Here is a 24,260-nt window from a genome sequence, read left to right as displayed (position 1 = left end):
TTCTAATTCATAACTTCTATAACACACTACTTCTCCGCTGCGAAGCGCGGGTATTTTGCTAGTGAATAATAAACAAAAACAACCGAAAAAACTGAAAGCAAATACAAGCCAAAGAATTTATAACACTACCAAAAACAGATTTCTAGGAAAAAAATGTACTGGTATATACAAGAATTACAAGTGAACATCTGGTATAAAATTTATGATGATTATGTTACGTGACTGTCAATGTGCATCATTGCCACAATCAAAATGTGATCATGACCATAAAAAGACAACTCTGAAATGTCATAAATGCAATATTTGGAAATAATAACATAAATCGGTTACACAAATCGACTGATCGGGCTATGTGTGTGCAGAGCACTGCAATGGCACAATTATTAAAGTGAAAGCAAGAGAGACAGAGTGTGAAATGAAGGGATTACCAGAGATGACAAGCCCTCCCGCATGATAAATAACACAAAATTCAAGGGGGGAATGCAATGAACCATGCTGCCTCTCAAATAGGGGGAAAAGTTAGATGATTCCTGGAGACCTGGGTTTTTAAAGCCAATGAAAATCTCGGGAGTGCAAGGACAACAGGCGCTATTAAGACAGAACTATCTAGGGCTGCACATTAACCCAGAAGTAATGTGGAAGCTGGCCAGAAGTGAATCTGGGGTGGGGCTTAAACACTGTCCTCTACTTAGTGGCACATTAAATGTTGAATTTATTGGAAAGGGTAGACAGGTGCTCAAACTGGATGGATGAAAAAAGTCCAAATGAAAAAGGTGGAGAGAAAAATGAGGAGAAGGGAGGTGAAAGAGTAGTGTGGTGTGGTACCTTTAGGATATGTTTGACATGCCACCTCTTAGACAGGGATTTAAGACTTACTGGGGTAGAGTCATTAAGTTTTTAGTTTCATTGTTTATTTTGTATTTTATGTTCTCCCTCTCTTGATCCATCTTTGGTGCATTTACTTTAGTAAATTAACCCACCTCCATTTTTTTAGGTCAAGGTCACTAAGTACCTGTATAACTTTTCTAAAAGTCTAACTTTAAATTAAAAAAAACACATAACATATAATGGTTACATTTCTGCATATCTATTGAACTATTTCACCAGAACAGAAATTTTGACCTAACAAAATGACTGATTCAGAAACATAGAAACTGCACTCAGAAGTGACTAATTTAACCATTAAACTAAGTAAATTACACTTGCAAGTCTCACACAGCTCACACAGACTAAGCAGTAATTATTAGCACAATGGGTGACAATCAAAGGGCTTTGGATGCAGGAAGCCCAACTGTAGTTATGAATTAGAAACTAAAATTTCCAGAGGTTTATACCAAAGATCCAGAACATTGAAAAAGCTTTTAAAATCTGGCCTCCTACTTTGTGTAACAAAGTTCATTTGCAATAGACTACATAAACATGGTGTCAGTAATTATTAGTTTTTGGAAATCCCTCATTAAAGAGCACCTACTCTGTTTGACAGTGCCCAACCTACCTGTAATAATTTGAGTGAATTCTAAAAAAATCAGGGTCTAATGCGGGAGAAAGAAAACACTATGAAAAGATTTTTAATCCTTAACCAGTCCTATAAGTTTACTGTGAAGAAGCTACACATTTAAGAAAATGAAGTCATTTCTAATTGAGGAGATGGGAATAATGGTTAGCACAATAAGACCTCATTTAGCAACCAATTGTTTACTATTAGCAGCTCTTCTTATTAAAACATTTTCAATAGATACTTGGTTAATCTTGGGCAGCTGTGAAGTGTATAGCTTTCAATTAAGCAGTGAAACCAATTTTGAGTTTATTACCATAAAAGAGCTAATTAATTCCAGTGCTCCTATTCATCTTTATAACACAGTGGTAAATCAAAGTTAATCTATATGTATAACACAAAGTTGACTGACTGACTCACTCACTCATCTACAAAAACATTAGGTTATGTTTGGTTAAAAAGCTGAAATTTGGCAGGATGGTATATCTAGACCAGTATGTATTCGGTAAGAAAGTACATTTTGATATATCAATATTTAGGGGTAAACCTTCCCACAATAGAAAAACTAAATGACCCTAAATCTCAAAAATGCCTTGACTGATTTGACTGAAATTTGCTTACATTAGAGAAAAATCTAAATTAGCCATCATGTTTTATTTCTTTATTTCTGGATATTTAATAATAATAAAGGTCTAATGAGGTGGCTATACTAACGAAGCACATTTTTTTCTCTGCACAGTGCTGAGAAGTGATCGTGCAAAGTTATGAAGCTTGCTATGCATGCAAATGAACACTGCCAGCAAAACAGCTGCACTAGAAATAGGAAGGAAGGAGTGAAGAAGGCAAACTGCTCTGCACTGGAAAAAGAGAGGGGATCAGGGCTTGAAGGGGATCTTCGATTAATATACTAAAACAAACACTCTCTAATCTCAATGTAAACGCTGTGATCTCGCTAAGGTTACAATGTACGCAGCCAACACACCCCTACCCCCACTCCTCGATATCATGAATTAAAATAAACGTGCTCCGATCTTCAAGGGGGACCCCTAATCTTAAATGTCATCTCATCGTGAGGGGGGACAAGATGTCAACAGCACAGAGTGTTTCCTGTATTTTTCAACTTCAAACTCTGGACGGAATGATATGAGGCATAGGTTCTAAGTGTAAGAAGAAAGGTTCAACTAAGCTCAAGTAAGATGGGTATAGCAACAGGTCTTTGCTGGGTTGCCTAGGAGAAATTGAGGGAGAAATACAGGGTAATGGGTTTCCTCACGTTCAACATAAGCAGTTTGCAACTGTGTCAATTTAAATACTAACACAGCCAGTTAATGCCTTCCACCAGACTAAAAGGTTGAGGGGTGGACAACTGTAGGCCTATATATAAAAAAAAAACTGTACATATTGTAGTTCACAAGAATATTTCCTTTTACATGCTCTCTTCTGGGGAGGAATGGTGGCGCAGTGGGTAGCAGGTTCACTTCCCAGGTCCTCCCTGCGTGGAGTTTGTTCTCCCTGTGTCTGCGTGGGTTTCCTCCCACAGTCCAAAGACATGCAGGTTAGGTGCATTGGTGATTCTAAATTGTCCCTAGTGTGTGCATGCCCTGTGGTGGTGTCCTGCCCAGGGTTTGTTTCCTGCCTTGCGCCCTGTGTTGTCTGGGATTGGCTACAGCAGACCCCTGTGACCCTGCAGTTCGGATATAGTGGGATGGATGGATGTTCTCTTCTGTACAGTCCATACTTCTCTCCTGTTTCAACTTCGCTCAATAAAAAGTTCTTCCCTTCATTATTTCCCTTTCAGACTCCCATGTCTTCTCTTCTCTACTAATAAAGACATCGCTATAATTCATAGACAGAAAGAAAACCAGTGCTTGAAGTGGGCCAGTATGCACCGAAAGCCCCCCCAGAACCCCAGCAACTGTTTCAAAAGACATCAAATCTTAGTACTGGCTGTTATTTTGTCCCACTTCAAACACTACAGAAAACAACCCCAACATTAAAATTTTCAATTCATTGCACCACCAGTACATCATTGCTGTGTTTAAAGTACAACATGAGTTGGTGTTACAACTTTTTTTGGCTAGAAGTTTAAGCATATAATGCTTGAATGAACTACACAAAGAAATTAAAATCATAAATATATAATAATGATGTTAATATTAAAAAGATTAAAAACTTCCAAAACTGATTACTGATTACCAGTTTCTATTCAAAAGTATACAGCTTCCTGTAAAATTGTGTTTTACAGTACCACCAAGAAAAGCAAAGCTGGGCAACACAGCAAGTAATTTATAAAGGAGAAAGTAGGGTGAAATTACACCTTTTATTGACTAACTAAATAGATTACGAATGCAAGCTTTCGAGGTAGCTTAGGCCCCTTCAATCAGGCAAGGTGTAACAAAGAAACTTGCATTTGCAATCTATTTAGTTAGCCAATAAAAGGTGTCATTTCATCCTACTTTCTCCTGTATCAATCTATGGCTAACACGGTACAACACTCTACTGCTAGTAATTTATACTGTAAGTCAGTCAGTCAGTCATTTACCAACCCTCTATATCCTAACACAAGATCATGGGAGTCCGCTGGAGTCAATCCCAGCCAGCACAGGGTGTAAGGCAGCAACAAACTCCAGGCAGGGCACCAGCCCACCGCAAATTTATAAGTTGTTATCACAATTACCAAATTTCTCAACAAGTCAAGTCATCCCTGTGTGTTTCAGATTGTAAGGAGTCTCTGAAGGTTCAAGTGATTTCAGTATTGCAACCTGGGTTCCTGCTTAGAAGGGCCTTCCCATCCTGCTGCCCTTGTCTCCACTTAAAGGTTCTACTGAGGTGCTACCTGAGTTCTCAGTAGAGGGCTTTCCTGAGCTGTAGCTCAGGTTCTTGCCACAAGACTTTACATTTTTTTTTTATTTTATTTATTTTTTGCTCAAGGCACTGCCAGAAGGGAACTTTACAGTCTTGAAGTCCAAGGTCATTCCAAGATGGGGCCTCCCTGTCTTCACACTATATGACCTCTAAAGAGGGGAACTTTCAATTTTGTTGAGTCCCTAAGGATTTACCCAGAGTTGTTGCAGACATCCACACCTGTAGTGGGCTATATCTTAGTTTAGTGCCACATATCCATGAATGGATGGTCTTGAGATGAGTGCAGCATCTACAAGAGGGATTGTTACTAAACCAAGTGCTATGTTTCAAGGACAGGCCATTCCTGAGTCAACTGCCATGCCTCCAGAAGAGAATATCCCTGAGTCAGTGGCCATACCGGTGGTAGATGCACTCAAAATCAAGTTCAACACTTCCTGGAGTGGGCTTTTGTGAATGTGTGGGAGTCCAGGCACCACCTCTTTTTAGGAGCAGGGTATGATGTCAGGGCTGCAGTTCTATCTTGTCTTTATTTTTGTTTTGTGTTGCTTTTGATCTATATCTTTAACTTTTGAATTTGATTCTTAACTTTTTATGTATTGTGTAAATAATATTTTTGTCAGCTCTGACCTTCCTATTTGGAAATAAATCAAGGCACCAGTAATATTGAACTGACATCTGCAACATGGTAATTCAGTTTAAAATGGATTTAGCTCTGAATATAGCTTAAATTTATTTCACTGGTTGGATTAATAAATAGCTTGCCACTTCTGATTCTGCTTTAGTCTCTGTGGGACCTGCTGCAGTCAGTGAATGCTCATAATCAGCAGCATCATTTCAACCGCAAGGTAACTCAGGAAACAATGAGATGGAGACCTGAGAGGTTCAAATATAGTTCCTTGGTAGCTGGGTCACCAGTTCAGGTCTAGAAGTGGTACTCAGCATGCAGTAGCATGCTTTGTGATCTTAAATGACATTCTGGTTTGTTGTACTTCTTATTCTTTAATAACTGTTCCCCTACATTTTTCAATAACTGTTCCCTTATATTGTATTACAGGAACAACTAATAGATGTAATTGAAAATAAATCAGCAGAGAGCAGAATTAGACTTCCAAGTTCAGCTTCTCCTCAAGGGGGAAATTTGTATTTCTAATGTGACTCAAAAAGGCAAAATCTGTCTCTAAATTTCATTGCAGTTTAGAATGTCTGTTAAGAATTTACTGCCTTGAAAATAAAACAGTTTTGACTGATGATATTATACAATATACCCAGTCAGTTCTCTATCAACATATTGAAATACTGATTACCAAAAAATATTCTACTCTTTCATTTTGAAATTTAAATATTGGTCAAGGTATTGCTTTTGCAATTGGTTATATAATAGGCTACATATCACTTTAAAAATTGTAATTTCATATCTTTTAAAGGGATTCTTATGTCCTGGTTAAAATAATGATTAAAAATAAGATGATACTATTAGATATCCATATTTAGTTATGCAGATGACAGCAAGGATTGCAAAGATGTTCTTCTTTATAAGGTTACCTTGCATTACAGACGCTGACCTTGTGACAACCCCCTATTCTCAATGTGAGATATGGTACACTTTCAGATAAGTCTTACATTAAATTCTTTTTTTTAACAGTGAACCTATTTGTTCTGCCATTCTCCACCCAAAGCTCATGGTCATATAAAGACAGAGAAACAAAAGAACAACAATTGCATTATAATAGCCAAAGGACAGAAAAATGTATGTGTTTCATCTGATTGTGAAAACAAAGCTTCCCTGTCATGCAAATTAATTCACATATGCTTTCTTTTCACAAAGCAAAGACTGTATAGTTATTTTGAGCTGCCCCCTCAATCAGTTTCCCACCCCTATATACATACATACACATAAAGACACTCAATCTAAATTTTAACTATAAAGGACACCCCTGTACAGATAACCTCCCCCCAACCTTTCAGGACTGTGTATTTCAAAAATAATGTTTTAAAAATCCAAATAACTTTACAGATCTTCACTGTAAAGGGTTTAAACAATGTTTTCCATGCATGTTCAATTAACCATAATCAATTAATTAACATGCACCTGTGGAATGGTCGTTAAGACCTTAACAGCTTACAGAAAGTAGGCATTTAAGGTCACAGTTCTAAAAACGCAGGACACTAAAGAGACTTGTCTACCGACTGTAAAAAACACCCAAAGAAAGATGCCCAGGGTCCCACTCATCTGCGTGAACGTGCATTAGGTATGCTGCAGGGAGGCATGAGGACTGCTGATGTGGCTAGGGCAATAAATTGCCATGTCCTCACTGTGAGACGCCTAAGACAGCGCTACAGGGAGACAGGAAGGACAGCTGATCATCCTCGCAGTGGAAGAGCCCGGATCTCAATCCCATTGAGCACGTCTGGGACCTGTTGGATCGCAGGGTGAGGGCTAGGGCCATTCCCCCCAGAAATGTCCAGGAACTTGCAGGTGCCTTGGTGGAAGAGTGGGGTAACATCTCACAGCAAGAACTGACAAATATGGTCCAGTCCATGAGGAGGAGATGCACTGCAGTACTTCAAGCAGCTGGTGGCCACACCAGATACTGACTGGTACTTTTGATTTTGAGCCTCCCTTCATTCAGGGACACATTGTGAAACATTTTTAGTTTATGTCTTATGGTGTTGACTCTTTTACTGTTCATACAAATATTTACACTTAAGTTTACTGAAAGTAAAAACAGTTGAAAGTCAGAGGGCGTTTCTTTTTTTGCTGAATATATATAGTCACAAACTTGACCACAAGTCATAACAAGGTTTGGGGCAGCCACCCGTATAATTGATATCCTGGATGCAAAATCGCAAAAATGTTACACAGCACTGATGTGCAGAAAACCGAGTCCAAAACAGAACTGAGGGAATAGGGAAAAGGTGGAGGCTTTTAAAGGGGAAGACAGGAAGTGAAGTTAAAGGGGTAGGGCTCATAAGGGTCTTCAACCATAGGCTCGAGCCTGGACGTGACATCACAGGGGCCAGAGCCGGCAAGGTCTTCTTCCATAGGCTTGCACCCGGAAGTGACGTCAAGAGGACCAGGTGCAATCTCCCGTGAATTATCTGCAGTAAAGGAAGAAAAAGAATCAGTGCACTCTGCTACATCCTGGTCTGATTCGGAATTGTCCTTACACAAGCCCTTTAGCTGCCTCCATTGCGCACGTGTGTGACAAGGCCCCCCCCCCCCCCAGCCCAGACCCATTGGGTCGGGTGACCCTAACCGAGAGGTTGTGAACCTGAGAAAGAGCATCGGCATTGGCATGAAGAGAGCCTTGACGATGAATGAGCGAAAACTTGTATGGCTGGAGGCCAAGAAACCACCGGGTGACCCACGGATTTGTCTCCTTGTGCAGGGTCATCCACTGTAAAGGTGCATGGTCTGTAACAAGGGTGAATTCCCAGCCCAACAGGTAGTACCTCAGCTGAGTAATTGGCCATTTAATCGCCAAAGCCTCTCTCTCCACCACCACATACCTGGTCTCCCGGTCCAACAGTTTCAGGCTCAGGAACATGATGGGGTGTTCCACACTATCAACGCTTTGGCTCAGCACGGCCCCCAGGCCTGTCTCCGAAGCGTCCGTCTGGAAGATGAAAGGTAGACAAAAGTTAGGTGCTTTCAAAACAGATGCGGACGTAAGGGCCTGCTTCAAGTCACTAAATGCAGCGCCCATCTTGTCACTCTATACCACAATGTTTGGGGCCCTCTTCTTTGTCAAATCAATCAAGGTCCCCGCTCTCGATGAGAACTGGGGCACAAACCGGTGGTAGTACTCCGCCAGCCCGACAAAGGCTGAAACCTTCCGCTTGGTTCGCGGATGGGGCCATTTCAAAATGGCATCTACTTTGGAGCACTGTGGCTTCACCCTGACTCACCAGGTAGCCTAAATACTTCGCTCAATTAATCTGAAGTCCAGCCTCACCCAGTGTCCGCAATAACGCTTTTACCTGCTGTAGGTGTCCATCCATGCGCTGGAATAGATGACCACGTCATCCAGGAAGGCAGCACTATATGAGTTATGGGGCCAGAGAACTTTGTCCACCAGACGCTGGAAAGTTGCCGGAGCCCCGTGTAACCCAAATGGAAGAACATGATACTGCCAGTGTCCGCTAGAGGTACTAAACGCGGTCTTAACCTTCACAGAGTCTGTTAAAGGAACCGGCCAGTACCCCTTTGTCATGTCCAGCGTGGTCAAATACTGAGCTTGTCCTAGCCTCTGGAGGAGGTTGTCCAATCGTGGCATTGGACAAACATCAAATTGGTAGATTAAGCCGACAGAAGTCATTGCAAAACCTTCAACTCCTGCCAGGCTTATTGACCAAGACAGTGGGACTTGACCAGGAACTATGACTTTCCCCTATTACTCCTAGCTCCAGCATGTGCTTGATCTCAAGCTCCACTTCAGCTCTTTTTGCCTTGGGAAGGCGATACGGACGTTATCGGACTACAACCCCGGGCTATGTCACAATGTCGTCCTCAATCAGAGACGTCCTTCCGGGATTTTCACTCACTACCTCCGGGACAGACAGGATAACTGTTTCCAGATCCCGTCGCTGTCTGGGACTTAAATCCGCACCGAAGTTAAGGCTACTCTCGTGAGCAAAGATTGAGCAGGGCTGACCAGAGGAGGAACCGGGATCCTTATCATTCCACGGTTTCAGCAGATTTACATGATAAACCCACTCCCTCGGCTGACGATTGGGTTGTCTCACCAAATAGTCAACAAGTCATTTCCTCTCCTTAACTTTGTATGGACCTTGCCAATGGGCTAGTAACTTTGAGTGGGAGGTAGGTACTAGGACCATGACCTGATCTCCCGGGCAGAACTCCTGGAGAGACGTGCCTCTGTCATAATAATGGACCTGTGCTGCTTAAGCTTCTTTCATGTGACTTTTAACACTAGAATTACCAGAGCCTACGAAAAAACTCGCAGATCCGGCCCACCTTAAATCTGTTCGCACCTCTCCCTCATCGTCTTTTGTCCTGTAAATGTGTTGATTAAGACAAGCAGCCTGCTATTCAATCCCCCACCACCGCTCATGCCTTGATTCATTATCTGGGAGTGAAGTGCTGGAGTTTTAGAGTGGAAATAATAGATTGTTATTTGGAACACATGCATTTCATGTGTGTTCCGTTTCTACAATAATCTGTGTAAACACATTGTTAAAACAGAAACATTTTTCATATTTTATTATTAAATGACAAAATGTTGGCATAAACTATATAATCTGCACATTTACAGGACAAAAGACGCTGATGGAGAGGTGCGAATGGATTTAAGGTGGGCTGGATCTCCGCTTTTTTTCATAGGCTCTGGTAATTCTAGTGTTAAGGAGGGGCCGAATTTTACCAAATCTATTGTGTAATTGAGCGATATACTCCAATATGTTTGTAGAGGGAAGAGCCTCTTCTTCCCAGCCTTCTTTTAAAATGTCTAATATGCCCAGGGGTTGTCGCCCATACAATAATTCAAAAGGGGATAACCCCATAGAGGCTTGTGGGACTTCCCAATAGGCAAAAAGGACGAGGGGGAGGAGCTGATCCCAGTTCCTTCCATCCTCACTGACCAGCTTACGAAGCAATTGCTTGAGAGTCTGATTACTGTAAATCTCTCTACCAGACTGTTGGTTTGAGGATGATACACCACGGTCTTTAGATGCTTTATTTTAAGTAATTTGGCAGTCTCCTTGAACTTCTCCAAGGTAATACTTTATTGAAGATTTGTTCTGTTCTGTGCATTGTATTGTATTGTATTGACCCCCTTCTTTTTGACACCCACTGTACGCCCAACCTACCTGGAAAGGGGTCTCTTTTTAAACTGCCTTTCCCAAGGTTTCTTCCATTTTTTCCCTACAAGGGTTTTTCTTTTGAGTTTTTCCTTGTCTTCTTAGAGAGTCAAGGCTGGGGGGCTGTAAAGAGGCAGGGCTTGTGAAAGCCCATTGCGTAACTTCTTATGTGATTTTGGGCTATACAAAAATAAATTGTATTATATTTTATTGTGGATGGTGTACCTTGGTCCGTCAGGACTTTCTTAGGGATGCCTACATGCGCAAAGACCCCTACTAATTCCAGTGCGATGGCTTTAGAAGTAGATGAGTGCAACGGAACAGCTTCGGGGTATTTGGTAGCATAATTCACGAGGACTAAAATGTACTTGTGTCCTCGGGCTGAGGGCTCTAGGGGTCTGACTAAATCAACCCCAATTCTGTGAAACGGGACACCAATTAGCAGAATAGGAACGAGAGGAGCACGGACCTTCCTAAGAATTTGTCGCAATTGACACTCTGGGCAGGAAGTGCAAAAGCAACGAACCTCCTCATTGATTCCCAGCCAATAAAAGTGGAGTTTGATCTGCTCCAGGGTTTTCTCAGTGCCCAAATGGCCACCTAGGAGATGGGCGTGTGCTAACTCACAGACCTGCCGCTGGAAGGTCTGCAGGATTACAGTAGCCTTCTCGTCATGCTCTGCTACGCAATACAGAAGGTCATTTTCCAACACAAAGTGAGGACACTGTGGCATCGACTGATGTGTGTGCTGGCTGTTGACCAGTACCACTGCATTGTTGGCAAACTTAAGGGAATCGTTATTCCACTGCTCCCTTTTAAAAGAAGCCAGTGTCTCTCTAAATTGAAACTACAAAATGGAGAGATTGTCTGGGCCGACCTCAAGGGGCGTGGTTTCCTCCTGTTCCGTGCTGGTGGATGACATATCGGCACGAGACGGTCTGGGAGTTGCCACATAACTCAGGGAGGCTGCTTCGTCTCTCTCCACCAGCTGGTTACACGCCGTGAAGGCAGTTAGAGATGGCTCATCCCCATCTATAACTAGGCCTAAGTTAACACCAGGGGCCTACTGTATAAACGGTGCATACGCACAAAAATGTTGTGTATGAATGTTTCCACACTCAAATCGCAATGTATAAAACCTAAACTTGGCATAAAGCCACGCACATTTTCATGGTAGCTCCAACCCTGGCATACGCAAGTTCTCTGCTTGGTTTTGCAAATGGGCGACACCTGTGCTACTGTTCCAGTGTGGTTTCCCTTTCTTTTTTAGATCCACATTCCTAATGCGGCTTTATAAATACACTGAAATTAACCAAATACTTTTTATTAGTTTAATACATCTGATTGTAATTAACCTGTAACAATATAATGGTCCACAGCATGGTCAAACTATTCTAAATACCATAGCTACTTTAGTGTTGTTACTCTCACTGCACCTTTTTCTTATTCTTCCTTCAGCTGCTCCCGTTAGGGGCTGCCACAGCGGATCATCTTTTTCCATATTACTCTCACAGCACCACTCTGAGTATTTATATCACTGTATCTGAGTGGAGAATCACAGCTCTACAGCAACTGACTGGAAAGAGAATTATCAGTATACAGCATCAAATACACGCTGTCTCAGCCATGCTGTCTATTGAACTGCTCTCATAGGCAAATGCTTCAGAGCCTTTCCTCGCAGTTCAGGAACAGTTTCATCCCAAGAACTATAAACACACTCAATCAGTCCATCAAGTGCTCCTTGTAGAACTGTTTGTACTTATAAGTAAAATTACTTCAATATAAACTTGCGATACAGTTAAAATATTGCACAACCTGAACCACTTTAGTGCGTATTTCCATATGATGATGATATCATTTTTAAGATGAAATGCAGCAAAGTATGTTTATTACATTATACAGATAAAATGTTAACATCATTTAAATAATCTACATTGTTAATATTTAAACATGTTGAGGACACTGTATCACAGCGCTAGCAAGAAGCTCTGCCTTGCATTGTATTCTTGCTGAGGCTGGCGAGACATTGGAAGGATAGATGGATAGAATAATTAAACATGTATGATGAAGATATTTCAATGTTTCATAAAAGTTTTTGAAGAATCTGTGTTCTAAGCTTACAGATGGCTTGGCATCTATTACAGAGCTGATCGCGAGGCAATTGGTTACTTGGAGAAAGTAAAGGAAGGACAAGAATTGGAGGTTAGTTTGTTTTGAGAGTACTGCTGCAGTAAATTATTTCATCAAAGGTTGCGCACGGCGCAGCAAGCATCTTGCATGAGGCAGGAATAATCTCTGGACTGCTGGACATGCTTTAATTCCTATCATCATGAAAATGATATCAAGTATACATCTCAGTATTTTAATCATTCAGAGAGCTGTAATATCATAAATGTAATGGATTCTGTGTCCTGTCGGAGGAAGAGAAAGCCTGTTTAAGAAGCATGTAGTGATTCACACACATTGAGCACATAGAAGAACACATACAACGCATTTAACGTGCTACTTTAGTTACGATGGGATTTGAGAAACTAGTAAATTAAATGATTTTATGATGAAATTTATGATGTTCTTCTTTAATGACAAAATAAACTACGTGATTAAAGTGTAAATTTCGAGATTAAAGTTGACATTTTGAGTTTTTTTCCCACTGTGTCCCTATTTGGTTTTCTTTTCTCTGTACCATCATAAGCTTTCATATGACACTCAGATGGTGGGCTATGACTCGCCTTTGATATCTGACAACATCTTCTTTATTTCGGGCACTGTGCAACTTTGTGAATTTGAGCTTTCGAGTTTCTCCGACACTCTATGTCACTCGATCAACTTCCTTTTGTTTTTTATACCACTGTTTAAACTAACAAATAGTATTTCCTTGCCTCCACTTGGTATTTACTGAATTTCTTCTATTTTCCCCCGTGATATTGCCATTGCCTTTTCACAGAACAATGAGCTTAAGGGCTATTGATTTGGATATTCAAAGGGGTATAATTCTGGGAGGAGTTGGGGAGTGGCAGCAGGCGCGTTCACGTGTGTTACTTTTCACGCTTACCTGGATTTATGGAGTGGAATAACGTGGAAGTTGGCGTTCACACAGATTCATGCATCTGCATTTTTTTGTGTGTATGCACATTTCCGCTTTTGTCCATACACCATGTTTTAGTGTGAATTCTATGCACGGTGTTATGCATGAGGCTCCAGAGCAGTGAGAGAGAGAGATAAGGGTAGGGAAAGAGATGTACTGGGGCTCAAGAGGATGAGTATTAGGATGATTCTGTCTGTGCTTTAATTCTTCATTTTAATGTATTTATTAGAATTATTAATTGGTCTAGAACTTCCACAAAGGCCCTGTTTTTAAAGATTATTTATTGGGTTAATTTTGCACTGCACTTTTTGAACTGTGAGTTTTGCTTTTTGAAAATAAATGCACTTTGCACCTTGAGCCAGACAATGTTGTTTGTGTTCACGTTGTCTTTGTACATTGAAGGATTGAAGGCCAGAGGTCCACATGACCATCATTGTCTAATTCTTCCACGTGAAGCCTGAAAACCATGAGGACTGATTGAGATCATTTATGTTATGTAGAATTCCTAGTGGGGGCTGGGCGGTCTCCTGGCCTTGGAACCCCTGCAGATTTTGTTTTCTTTTCCAGCCCTATGGAGTTTTTTTTCTCTCCTCCCTGGCTATCAGACCTTACTTTATTCTTTGTTAATTAGTAATTTTATTTTTATATTTTTTCTTTCTTTATCTTGTAAAGTACTTTTATCTACATCATTTGTATGAAAAAATGATATATAAATAAATGTTGTTGTTGTTGTCTTAGTCCATCATTGTTCATAACTATCAATATCAGTATCAGTATAATAATACAGTCTCATTATTTTTAGGTGGTTGGCTAAGAAAAGATGGAGACTGAGTCATATAAAGCAAATTAATTGAAATTAGGGTAAAACACATATTTTCTATTACCAGCTATAACTGGCTAGTAATTAATAAAATGGTTGGAATGACAACCTGCAGCCACAAGCTGCTTTCTTCCTTGATCTGAGTCAGACACCACGTTTGCAGACATGATCTTCAATACCATTCTTTTATTAAACATCTTACTGCCCTATTCAAAATTGGCCTTTTCCAGGTACCTACATAGAGAAGTTAAGACGTTTTGCTTTTGTGCAGGATACAAAAAAGTATAATGCATGAATTAGTTTCTAGTAGAACTGACTGCTGTAAAGCGTGATTGACAGTCTATTTTGGATTATTCAAACTGTTGTTGCAAAGGTAATTACTATAACTAGAAAGTAAAATGACATAACTCCTGTTCTTGAGTCTTTACACTGGCTCCCAGTTACATTTAGGGCCGATTTCAAAATACATATTCTAACTATCAAAAATAAGCAAAGCAATCATCCTGAACTCTTAGTGACCATCCTTTACTTTGTTACTCTTCTTGACATCTTATTGTGGTACTTGGTGTCACTGCTACAATACCAACCTGCTAAGTGACACCAGAGATATTGGAAGCATTGAGATTCAACAACACAAAGAAAATAACCTAAATCCTACTACATTGTCTAGCACATTGTCTAGCACATATTGTTATATTTAATTTCTTTATTGTTGGAACAACAAAGGAGCTGTAAGTAAACTAGCAGAATCTGTTATAGGTGTACTAAAATGCCCTTTCATCAAAATACAGTCAAACACAAAAGAAAATCCAGAACCAGATTAGGTCCATCATTTTTTTTTCTTTCTTTTTTTAATTGCAGTTTACAACAAGATTGTCTTACTGTTCAGATGCTTCATAGTGTGTACAGCAGTCTTTTATAATGGCAAAAACCTAAAACAATGGCATCAATGTCAATAAATGCCAGAAGCACTAGATACTAAAGAGATCATAGATGCCCTAATAGTAAAGTGACCACAAAAATAGTAACATAATGATATCACTGCAAGAACAACATGTCAAATGCATTGCTAACACTTAAAATATGTAGAATGCAAAAGTGGGTTAGGGAGGTTAGAATTGTGACCTTATCTGATTTTGACACTGACTTTGCTTATATAATTGGTGCTGCTTACCCCCCCACAGGTTTATTTTCTCTAGCAATGCTGCTAATTTTTTTTCGATACTCTATTGTCACAAACTATATCTCAAGTATAATTATTTTATATTATCATGATTATATTGTCATGACCACTGAAACCTCTGAAACTGTGTGTTTAATGTAGTTTGTGTGTTTATGTTTAGAAATGTTACATTGATTGTAGCTCACTGTTAATCTATATAAATAAACTTGTCATTCTGATGACTGTTTGTTCACTTATTACACAAAAAATGATTTCACGAAATTTTCCTTGTGCCTTTAAATGATTTAAAATATAGGCTGTATGTCATATTGAGGAAAGGGACAACCCAGAAGCCAGTGCTGACACAGGGACTACAATTCCAGTTTGGCAGCAAGAGTACAGTGGGGCTGAAGAAAGGTATTGTCATCAACACGCACAATGTACTCTACTGGCCAAAGTGTGATATTAAAGACCTCTGCTATGTACACCATTTTCTTATCAATTACTCTTGATAACAGTTTAATTGTCATGCAGGATTACAGCTTTTGTCTCAGACAAAAGACATATGTTTATTTGTCTCATTGTGGATTGTATTTAGTCATGCTGAATTTCCAACAGAATGTTTTCCCAGAAATATTTAAGCTGGCGTTGATGGGTAGTTCAGTTAATGCATTATAATGTTAAATATATGCAAGTGTGCCAAGACTAAACACATTGTAGCAGCTGTGAAGTACATGATGTATCCAATGCTTCCATTAGCAGATATCATTGCTGTTTTCAAAATGAAAAAAGGAAGCATAGAAAAGGCCTAAAGAAAGCTGGAAGGTACTTTGAACTTAAACAGCTGAGAACTGGAGGCTTTATATGTTTTTAATTATGTATTTAAGAAGTTCCTTTGCTTATCTTGCTTTTCTGTTACATTTTCCTACAAGGTAACATAGTTATTTCATTTGCTACTGTGTCAAAGTGTAACAACAGCATTTGAAATCAACTCCATGACCTGCAGAAAGACAATTGGAAACAGAGCTGCATCAATCCAGATGCAAATTTGAAGGTGCGTTACAATATTTCAGCATATAAGATGAAAATGTAGAGCCAATGATCATTGCTTTAATTGTGTTTTAATTTATTGCTTTCTCTCACACTGTGGATTGAATTGCTGTATAATTTTAATATTTAAATAGCATTAACTTCAGTGGTCTTGAATCAATCCCCCACAGCTAGTGACGAACCTAATAATTTCCCCCAGTTTTACAAGATGCTTTCCTCACTGTCTGCATTGTTAGAAATGTAGCTGCTTGAATATAATAGTCTTTTGTAACTGTTAAGAATCTGAATGATGCAATCTAAGACAAACTGAGTCTTTATTTCATAGTGATTATATGTGTTTGTTGTTAGTTTGCTAAAATGAATTTCTTTTGACTAAATATACAGTAGTGGCCAAAAGTTTTGGCAGTGACACAAATGTTGTGTTTTACAAACTTTGTTGCTTCAACATTTTCAGATTATTTCTTTACATGTTTCTATAGTATACTGAAGAACAATTATACACATTCCATAAGTTTCAAAGGATTTTATTAGCAAATCCATAAAATGTATGTAAAGAGTAAATATTTACAGTTTTGACCCTTCTCCTACATAACTTCTGCAATTCACTCTAGAATACTGAATATCAGCTTCTGGGCCAAATCATGACTGATGGCGATCCATTTTTGCTTTTTTAGTACTTGGAGTTGATCACAGTTTGTGGGGTTCTGCTTGTTCACCAACTGTTTGAGAAACGATCACAGGTTCTCAATAGGATTAAGATCTATAGTTTCCTTACAACAGGTCCACTTCATTATCACTTTTGCCTTGTGACATAGCGATCTCCATCATGTTGGAAAATGCGCAGATCATCACTAAACTGGACCTGGATTATTGGGAGATGTTGCTCTTGGAGGACCTTTTGATACCATTCTTTATTTATGGCAGTGCTCTTGGGCAGAACTGTGAGCGGACCCACTCCCTTGGATGAGAAGCAACCTCACACATGTATTGTCTCAGGATGCTTCACTGTTGGCATGACACAGGACTCATGGTAGCATTCACCTTTTCCTTTTCTAGACAGTCAATTTTCCAGATGTCCCAAACAGAAAAAATAACTTTGCACCAGTTTTCTGCTGTCCAATTCTTGGACTTCCTTCAGAATTTCAGTCTGTCCTTGATGTTTTTCTTGGAAAGAAGTGACTTCTTGACAAAAGGCCGTTGTCCAATAGTCTTCAACACACTGTGCATGCAGAATCAGTCACACCCACCAGCTGCCAATACTGAGCAAGCTCTGCACTGGTGGCAACTCGATTTTGTAGCTGACTCCTCAGGAGGAGACGGTCCTGGCTCTTGCTGGTCATACTGCTGATCATATTATGCCAGAATCAAAATAAGTGAAAATGAGTTTTTGTGATAAAGTTCACTTTTTATGCTAATAAATCTCCCTGCAATTAATTAAAATGCATCTGATCATTCTGCACAATAATATAAAAACAATGTGAACTGCCACCACAAAAACCACAAATTTTGCAAAAACACAACATTCGTTTCACTGCTGCTATTGGAGTGTTTTTCTGAGACTAATCAAAATAATCTGGAGACTTTTATGAATATGTTGTTCGAATATTTTAAGGCTTATAACCTCAGTGATAAAATTAAAACAATTAGAAACCATCATCTATACTAATAAAAGGCAAAGCCCTCACTCACTCACTCACTCACTCATTCACTCACTCACTCACTCACTCACTCACTCACTCACTCACTCACTCACTCACTCATCACTAATTCTCCAACTTCCCGTGTAGGTAGAAGGCTGAAATTTGGCAGGCTCATTCCTTACAGCTTACTTACAAAAGTTGGGCAGGTTTCATTTCGAAATTCTACGCCTAATGGTCATAACTGGAAGGTATTTTTCTCCATTAACTGTAATGGAGTTGAGCTGGAATGACGTGGGGCGGAGTTTCGTGTGACATCATCACGCCTCTCACGTAATCACGTGAACTGACTGTCAACGCAGTGCGTAGAAAACCAGGAAGACCTCCAAAAAGCCTTAAGAAAACATGCATTATATAATTGAGAAGGCAGCGAAACAATAAGAAGCGAGCGAGTGACATATACTACCATATTCATGACTGCTGCTACCTCGGAAAGAAAGCAAGGTGTAAACCTAAACTTTAAATTAAGTTCATAGACAGGCTACCGCTGGCGTTTCACATGCCCACAGGTAATGCGGGATACAAGTTTAATGAGAGGACGCAGGATATAAACGAGTTTTGATCACTTTATAACTAAGTTAAAATTGTAGGTGAAGGGGTGTGCTTATGCAAATTCCGAGAGACTGTGTTTGTGGGGGATTGACAGTTAAGGCGGGTGGGGAGTCACGTCATCATCTCCCTCCCATTCATCTCATTTGGCTCTGAGCTGAGCTCTGCAGCTAACGCCGTCTTCCGAAGCAACTTGGTCAGACTGCCACCAAATACTCACAGAAAAATCCACAAGTTAATACACACGCTGTCTCTATAGAGTTTCTCCACACTGAATCCTCCAGGCACTACTTACAAAAGGTTACATTGACAATCGTGTTACGTTATTTTTAAAATCTTTCCTTTTCTTAGCACAAGCACAGCTGAGAAGCTTCGATGCATGTGCTCCATAACGCTTAAAAATAATGCATTTAATCACACTTTGCATTACAAGCAAGGGAGCTTTTGTCAATGCATGATTTCCTGGTACACCGATTACTTTGATCAGCGCATCCCGATTCATTTTACCCTCGCACCACCTTAGTTTGAGAAGAAGTATGAAAAATATGAGGTTAACACAGAAAAACATCACCAATTCAAGCTTTATGAATAATCGATTCGCCATCAATAATTGTTTTGGTAAAGCCATCCTCCTTCCATTTTATAATTTTTCCGCCACTAGCCGTGATTAAATGAACGGTAAATAAAGTAAGAGCAAAGCGAGGGTGACTTATTTAGGCAGGCATATATATGACAGCAACACTCATGACAATGTCAATCATGTTACGTTATTATTAAAATGTTTCCTTTTCTTTTCATTACTTCTTTAACACACTACTTCTCCGCTGCGAGGGGCGGGTATTTTGATATATATATAATATATGAATGACCTCCAAAGAGCGCTGAGACTTTTGATATCATGAACGTGTCTGCAAAAACTGTGGTCTCCTGCCCTGCAAAAGTCGAGCAGCCAGCGCGCGTGCATAGCTGTGCCGGCCTTTGAGACGCTGACTGCGCTTCTGCCTTAAGTCAAAGTGAGCACTTTTAATTTTTTCATCCTCCCCCTGCGCTATAGCCCAGACAAGTGCAAACACGGGACCCCTTTTCTACACCACGGCAAAATAATATTAAGGCGATTCACACTTTCTTTGCACGTATACGATTATGAGGTTCTCACCCGGATTATGAAGACACGCACACGAGTAGAGGACTGACAGTGCCATCACAGCCGATTAATGGCGAGGACGCCTCACCAGTCTACACAAGACCCACGCGACTGTCCCAAAAGGCGATCATAACGCCAGCGAACACATCTCTATACTATATAAAAGAAAAAGGCAACTTTCCTTTCTTTACACCTTTTTTCCTTTTATCCCAAACCAAAGCCTTTCTCGCTTAACACTGCAGAGGACACAAAACTAATTTTCTTTAAATGCCGGTAAGGCACATTACCAGAGGCACAAATTTGAACGCTCACATAGAAAATGTAATTTCTATACCACAGCCGTCGTGTAGCCTTTCAAAAGGGATTTACTACCGAGAGATGATCCATATATATTTTAGCTGCTGTTAGTTACTTACCTGTTGTGTTACACAGTCTTTAAAATGTAGTTTACCCGAACCACTCCAGTAGTGCTCAATGTACCTGTACTTCTTAAAACGTTAATGTTTTACTGTTTAATAACTTATAGACTATATTTTATTATTTCTCCCTTGCACTCAGTGACCAAAGCTATACACACACATATATAAAAGCTATACACACAAGTATATGTATGTGTATATATATGTATGTGTGTGTGTATATATATATATATATATATATATATATATATATATATATATATATATATATATACACACACACACACTATCTACATTATATATATATATATATATATATATATATACACACACACACATATACATACATACATACATACATACATACATACATACATACACATATATATAATTTGTGTGTGTGTATGTATGTATGTGTATGTATATATGATGTAGATAGGTATGTATATATATATATATATATATGTGTGTGTATATGTAGATATGTATATAGATATGTAGATATGAAGATATGTATGTGTATATATATGTGTATATATATGTATGTATGTATGTATGTATGTGTGTGTGTGTGTGTGTGTGTGTGTGTGTGTATATATATATATATATATGACAGCAGCAATCCAAGCTGTGAGAAAACAGTAAAAAGGAGGCGTGTCAGACGTGTGGTACATTTTCTGATGCAGCTAGACGAAAAAAACTTTGTGACGCTGCCGCCAAATACACAAAACAATTACTTTGACAATCATGTTATATTATTTTTAAAATGTTTCCTTTTCTTTTTCATAACTTCTTTAACACACTACTTCTCCGCTGCGAAGCGCGGGTATTCTGCTAGTTGTTAATAAAACAGCAAAAATTCCCTTATTTAAAAGAAGTCTTTACCCAGCTACCATTTAGAAAATCACAGCCATAATGTGATAAATAACGTCTGAGTGATGGATATCATTTTGTATTCACTTCACCATCAATAATGGCTACTATTTTTCTCCAACTCGGATAACCCAGATAAATTGGGGAAGGCTGCATCAGGAAAGGCATCCAGCATAAAACCTGCGCCAAATGAAACATGTGGATGAGAAACAGAATATCCATACCAGATCGGCTGAGGCCCAGGATATTAATGACCACCACCAATGCTGCTGTCCAGATTATGTGATATCATCTACTGTTAAATTCTACTCCGTACATCTAAAATTTTTATTTTTATACTGTATTGAGAATTTGTTCTGTTCTGTGTATTGTACTGTGTTGTATTGACCCCCTTCTTTTTGACACCCACTACACGCCCAACCTACCTGGAAAGGGGTCTCTCTTTGAACTGCCTTTCCCAAGGTTTTTTCTATTTTTTCCCTACAAGGGTTTTTTTTTTGGGAGTTTTTTCTTGTCTTCTTAGAGAGTCAAGGCTGGGGGGCTGTCAAGAGGCAGGGCCTGTTAAAGCCCGTTGAGGCACTTCTTGTGTGATTTTGGGCTATACAAAAATATATTGTATTTTATTGTATTGTATTGGTGGAAACTAAGCTACTGCAGGGTGAAGAAGGTGAAGAAAAACAATAGGGGGAAAGTGAGTTCAAAGACCATGGGCAGAGTAGGAAGGGAAAGAGTGTGGAGTTCATAGTCAGAACTTTGATAGTTGGCACTATGACTGGTCAAGGGAGAGAGCTGTCAGATATGATAGACAGCAGAAAGATAGAAGTAATGTGTGTGAGACCAAGTGGAAAATGAATAAGCCCAGAAGCACCAGAGGCGGGTGCAAACTGTTCTAGCATGGTGTGAACTGGAAGAGAAACGGGGTAGGGGTAATTACGAAAGAAGAGTATGTTAGGATTGTTTTAGAGGTGAGGAGAATGTCTGACAGAGTGATGAGTATAAAGTTGGAAATCAAAGGGTTACTGTTAAATATCTCCGCAAGTGTAATCTGAGATGGTGAGTGAGTTTGATGAAATTGTGGAGAGTACAGCCAAAGAAGAAAAAGTTATGATCAAAGTGGACTGTAGTGGGTACATTAGCGAAGGGAACAGTGGTGATGAGGAGGTGATGGGCAGGTATGGTGTTAAGGTGAAAAAGAGGGAGAGTGAGAATGGAACCAAGGATCAGGTGGTGCAAATTTAAAGACTCAGACAGAAAAAGTGAGACAGGTGCTGGGTGATGGTTAAGACATGATAGATGATTGGAAAACCACAGTTGAAGTGGTAAGTGAGAGAGCTAGGAAGGTGCTTGGAGAAACATCTGGACAGAGGAAGACAAAGAGACATGGTGGTGGAATGAGAAAGTACAAGAGATCATAAAGAGGAAGAGGGTAGCACAAAATAATTGGGATAACCAGAGAGATGACTAAAGCAGACAGGCGTATAAAGAAATGTAGTGCAAGTTGTAGAAAGAGGTAGCAAAGGTTAAGGAAAAGCTGTATGTCAAGCTATATGAGAAGCTGGGCACAATGGAAGGAGAAAAGCACTTGTACCTATTTGCCAGACTTAGAGATTGAGTGGGGAAGGACGTGCTGCAGGTCAGGATGAAAAAGGATGCCGATGGAAGTGGGTAGAGTGTGTTGAAAAGGTGGAAGGAGTACTTTGGAGAAGTTATGAATATAGAAAATAAGAGAGTATAGTTTGGATAAAGTGGAGGTAGTAGGAGGATGAAAAGTGGAAAAGTAGTTGGCCCAGATGATACCAGTGGAGGCACAGAGATGCTTAGATGAGATGGTAGTAGAGTTTCTAACTAGAAATCTTGAAAAGCAAGAAGATGCCTGAGTATCAATTTTCAAGAATAAGGAAGATACATAGAGCTGCAGTAACTACAGGGGTATAAAGTTGATCAGCAACACCATGAAGACATGGGAAAGAGTGATGGATTCTAAGCTGAGAGGAGAGGTGGCAATCTGTGAGCAGCAATATGGTTTAATGCCAGGACAGAGTACTACAGATGCAACATTTGCTTTATGAGTGTTGATGGAGAAGTACAGAGAAGGTCAGAAGGAATTGTATTGTGTGTTTGTGGACTTAGAGAAAGCATATGACAGGGTGCCAAAAGAGGAGTCATGGTACATGTATGAGGAAGTACTAGAAAACTAAGTTAGGGTGATGAAAGATACGTACGAGAACAGTGAGCCTGCGTTGAGGAAAAAAAAATGAATCACAATTAAGTAAAATAAAATCCCCGCTTCATGCTTCAAGCATATGAAATTCAATATTTGTATATTTAGTAATATGACTATATGTTGTTGTAAGAAAACCTGTAAATTCATGTTTAAGGTTTCACTCCCAGTTATCAACATTTTGAATTGTCAATATTCTTATTCATTACCTGATTTTATTTAATCTGTATGAATGAAATGGTATATAGTACATAGTTGAAGTGGAAGAATAATGATAGTGATTTTGTTATGTTATGTTATTCTTAAACCTACTTAATCTAGTTTACAGTCATGGGGAGACTGAACATCTCTTTGCAGTCGTGGGTATGAGACAGGAAGCATACACTTAATTTAATCATGAAAGAAAATAACCAAAAAGTCTGTCTCATTAATCAGATAATTAAAATGTGTAATTTATTTTTCATTAACTACTTGTTATCCAACCCGCTACATCTTAACATAGGGTCACGGGGGTCTGCTGGACCCAATCCTAGCCAACACAGGGCGCAAGGAAGGAACAAATCCCGGGCAGGGCGCCAGTGCACCGCAGGGTGCACACACACACACACACACACCCACACACCAAGCACACACTAGGGACAATTTAGGATCGCCAATGCACCTAACCTGCATGTATTATTGCTAAATAGCATTCTGTCACAAATTCCTTCATATTGTTCTCTGTTACAGAGTTCACACCTTTTCTATTTTTTTGTAGACTACAGTGTCATAAAAACACACACTTTCATTGCCCATATTGTACAACAGTAATTAGAAGAGACAGCGTATTACAACATCTTTTTAGCCATAAGTCAGCAGCCTCACCAGTCAACTAGCCTGTAGCCCTACCTGCCAGTCACCCTGCAGTCCCACCAGCATTCTCACCTGCAGCTCCACCTGCCAGTCCATCTTCAGCCCTACCTGCCAGCCCATTTTCAGTCCCATCAGTGTTCTTCTCTGCAGACCCAACTGCCAGTCAGTCAGGAGCTCCACCTGTTAGAGAGCATACAGCCATTGTCAT

Source organism: Polypterus senegalus, chromosome 2 (assembly GCF_016835505.1).
Source record: "Polypterus senegalus isolate Bchr_013 chromosome 2, ASM1683550v1, whole genome shotgun sequence".
In the NCBI taxonomy this organism is placed as follows: domain Eukaryota; kingdom Metazoa; phylum Chordata; class Cladistia; order Polypteriformes; family Polypteridae; genus Polypterus; species Polypterus senegalus.
The sequence above is the reverse complement of the archived record's forward strand: the minus strand, read 5'-3'. Positions refer to the sequence as shown.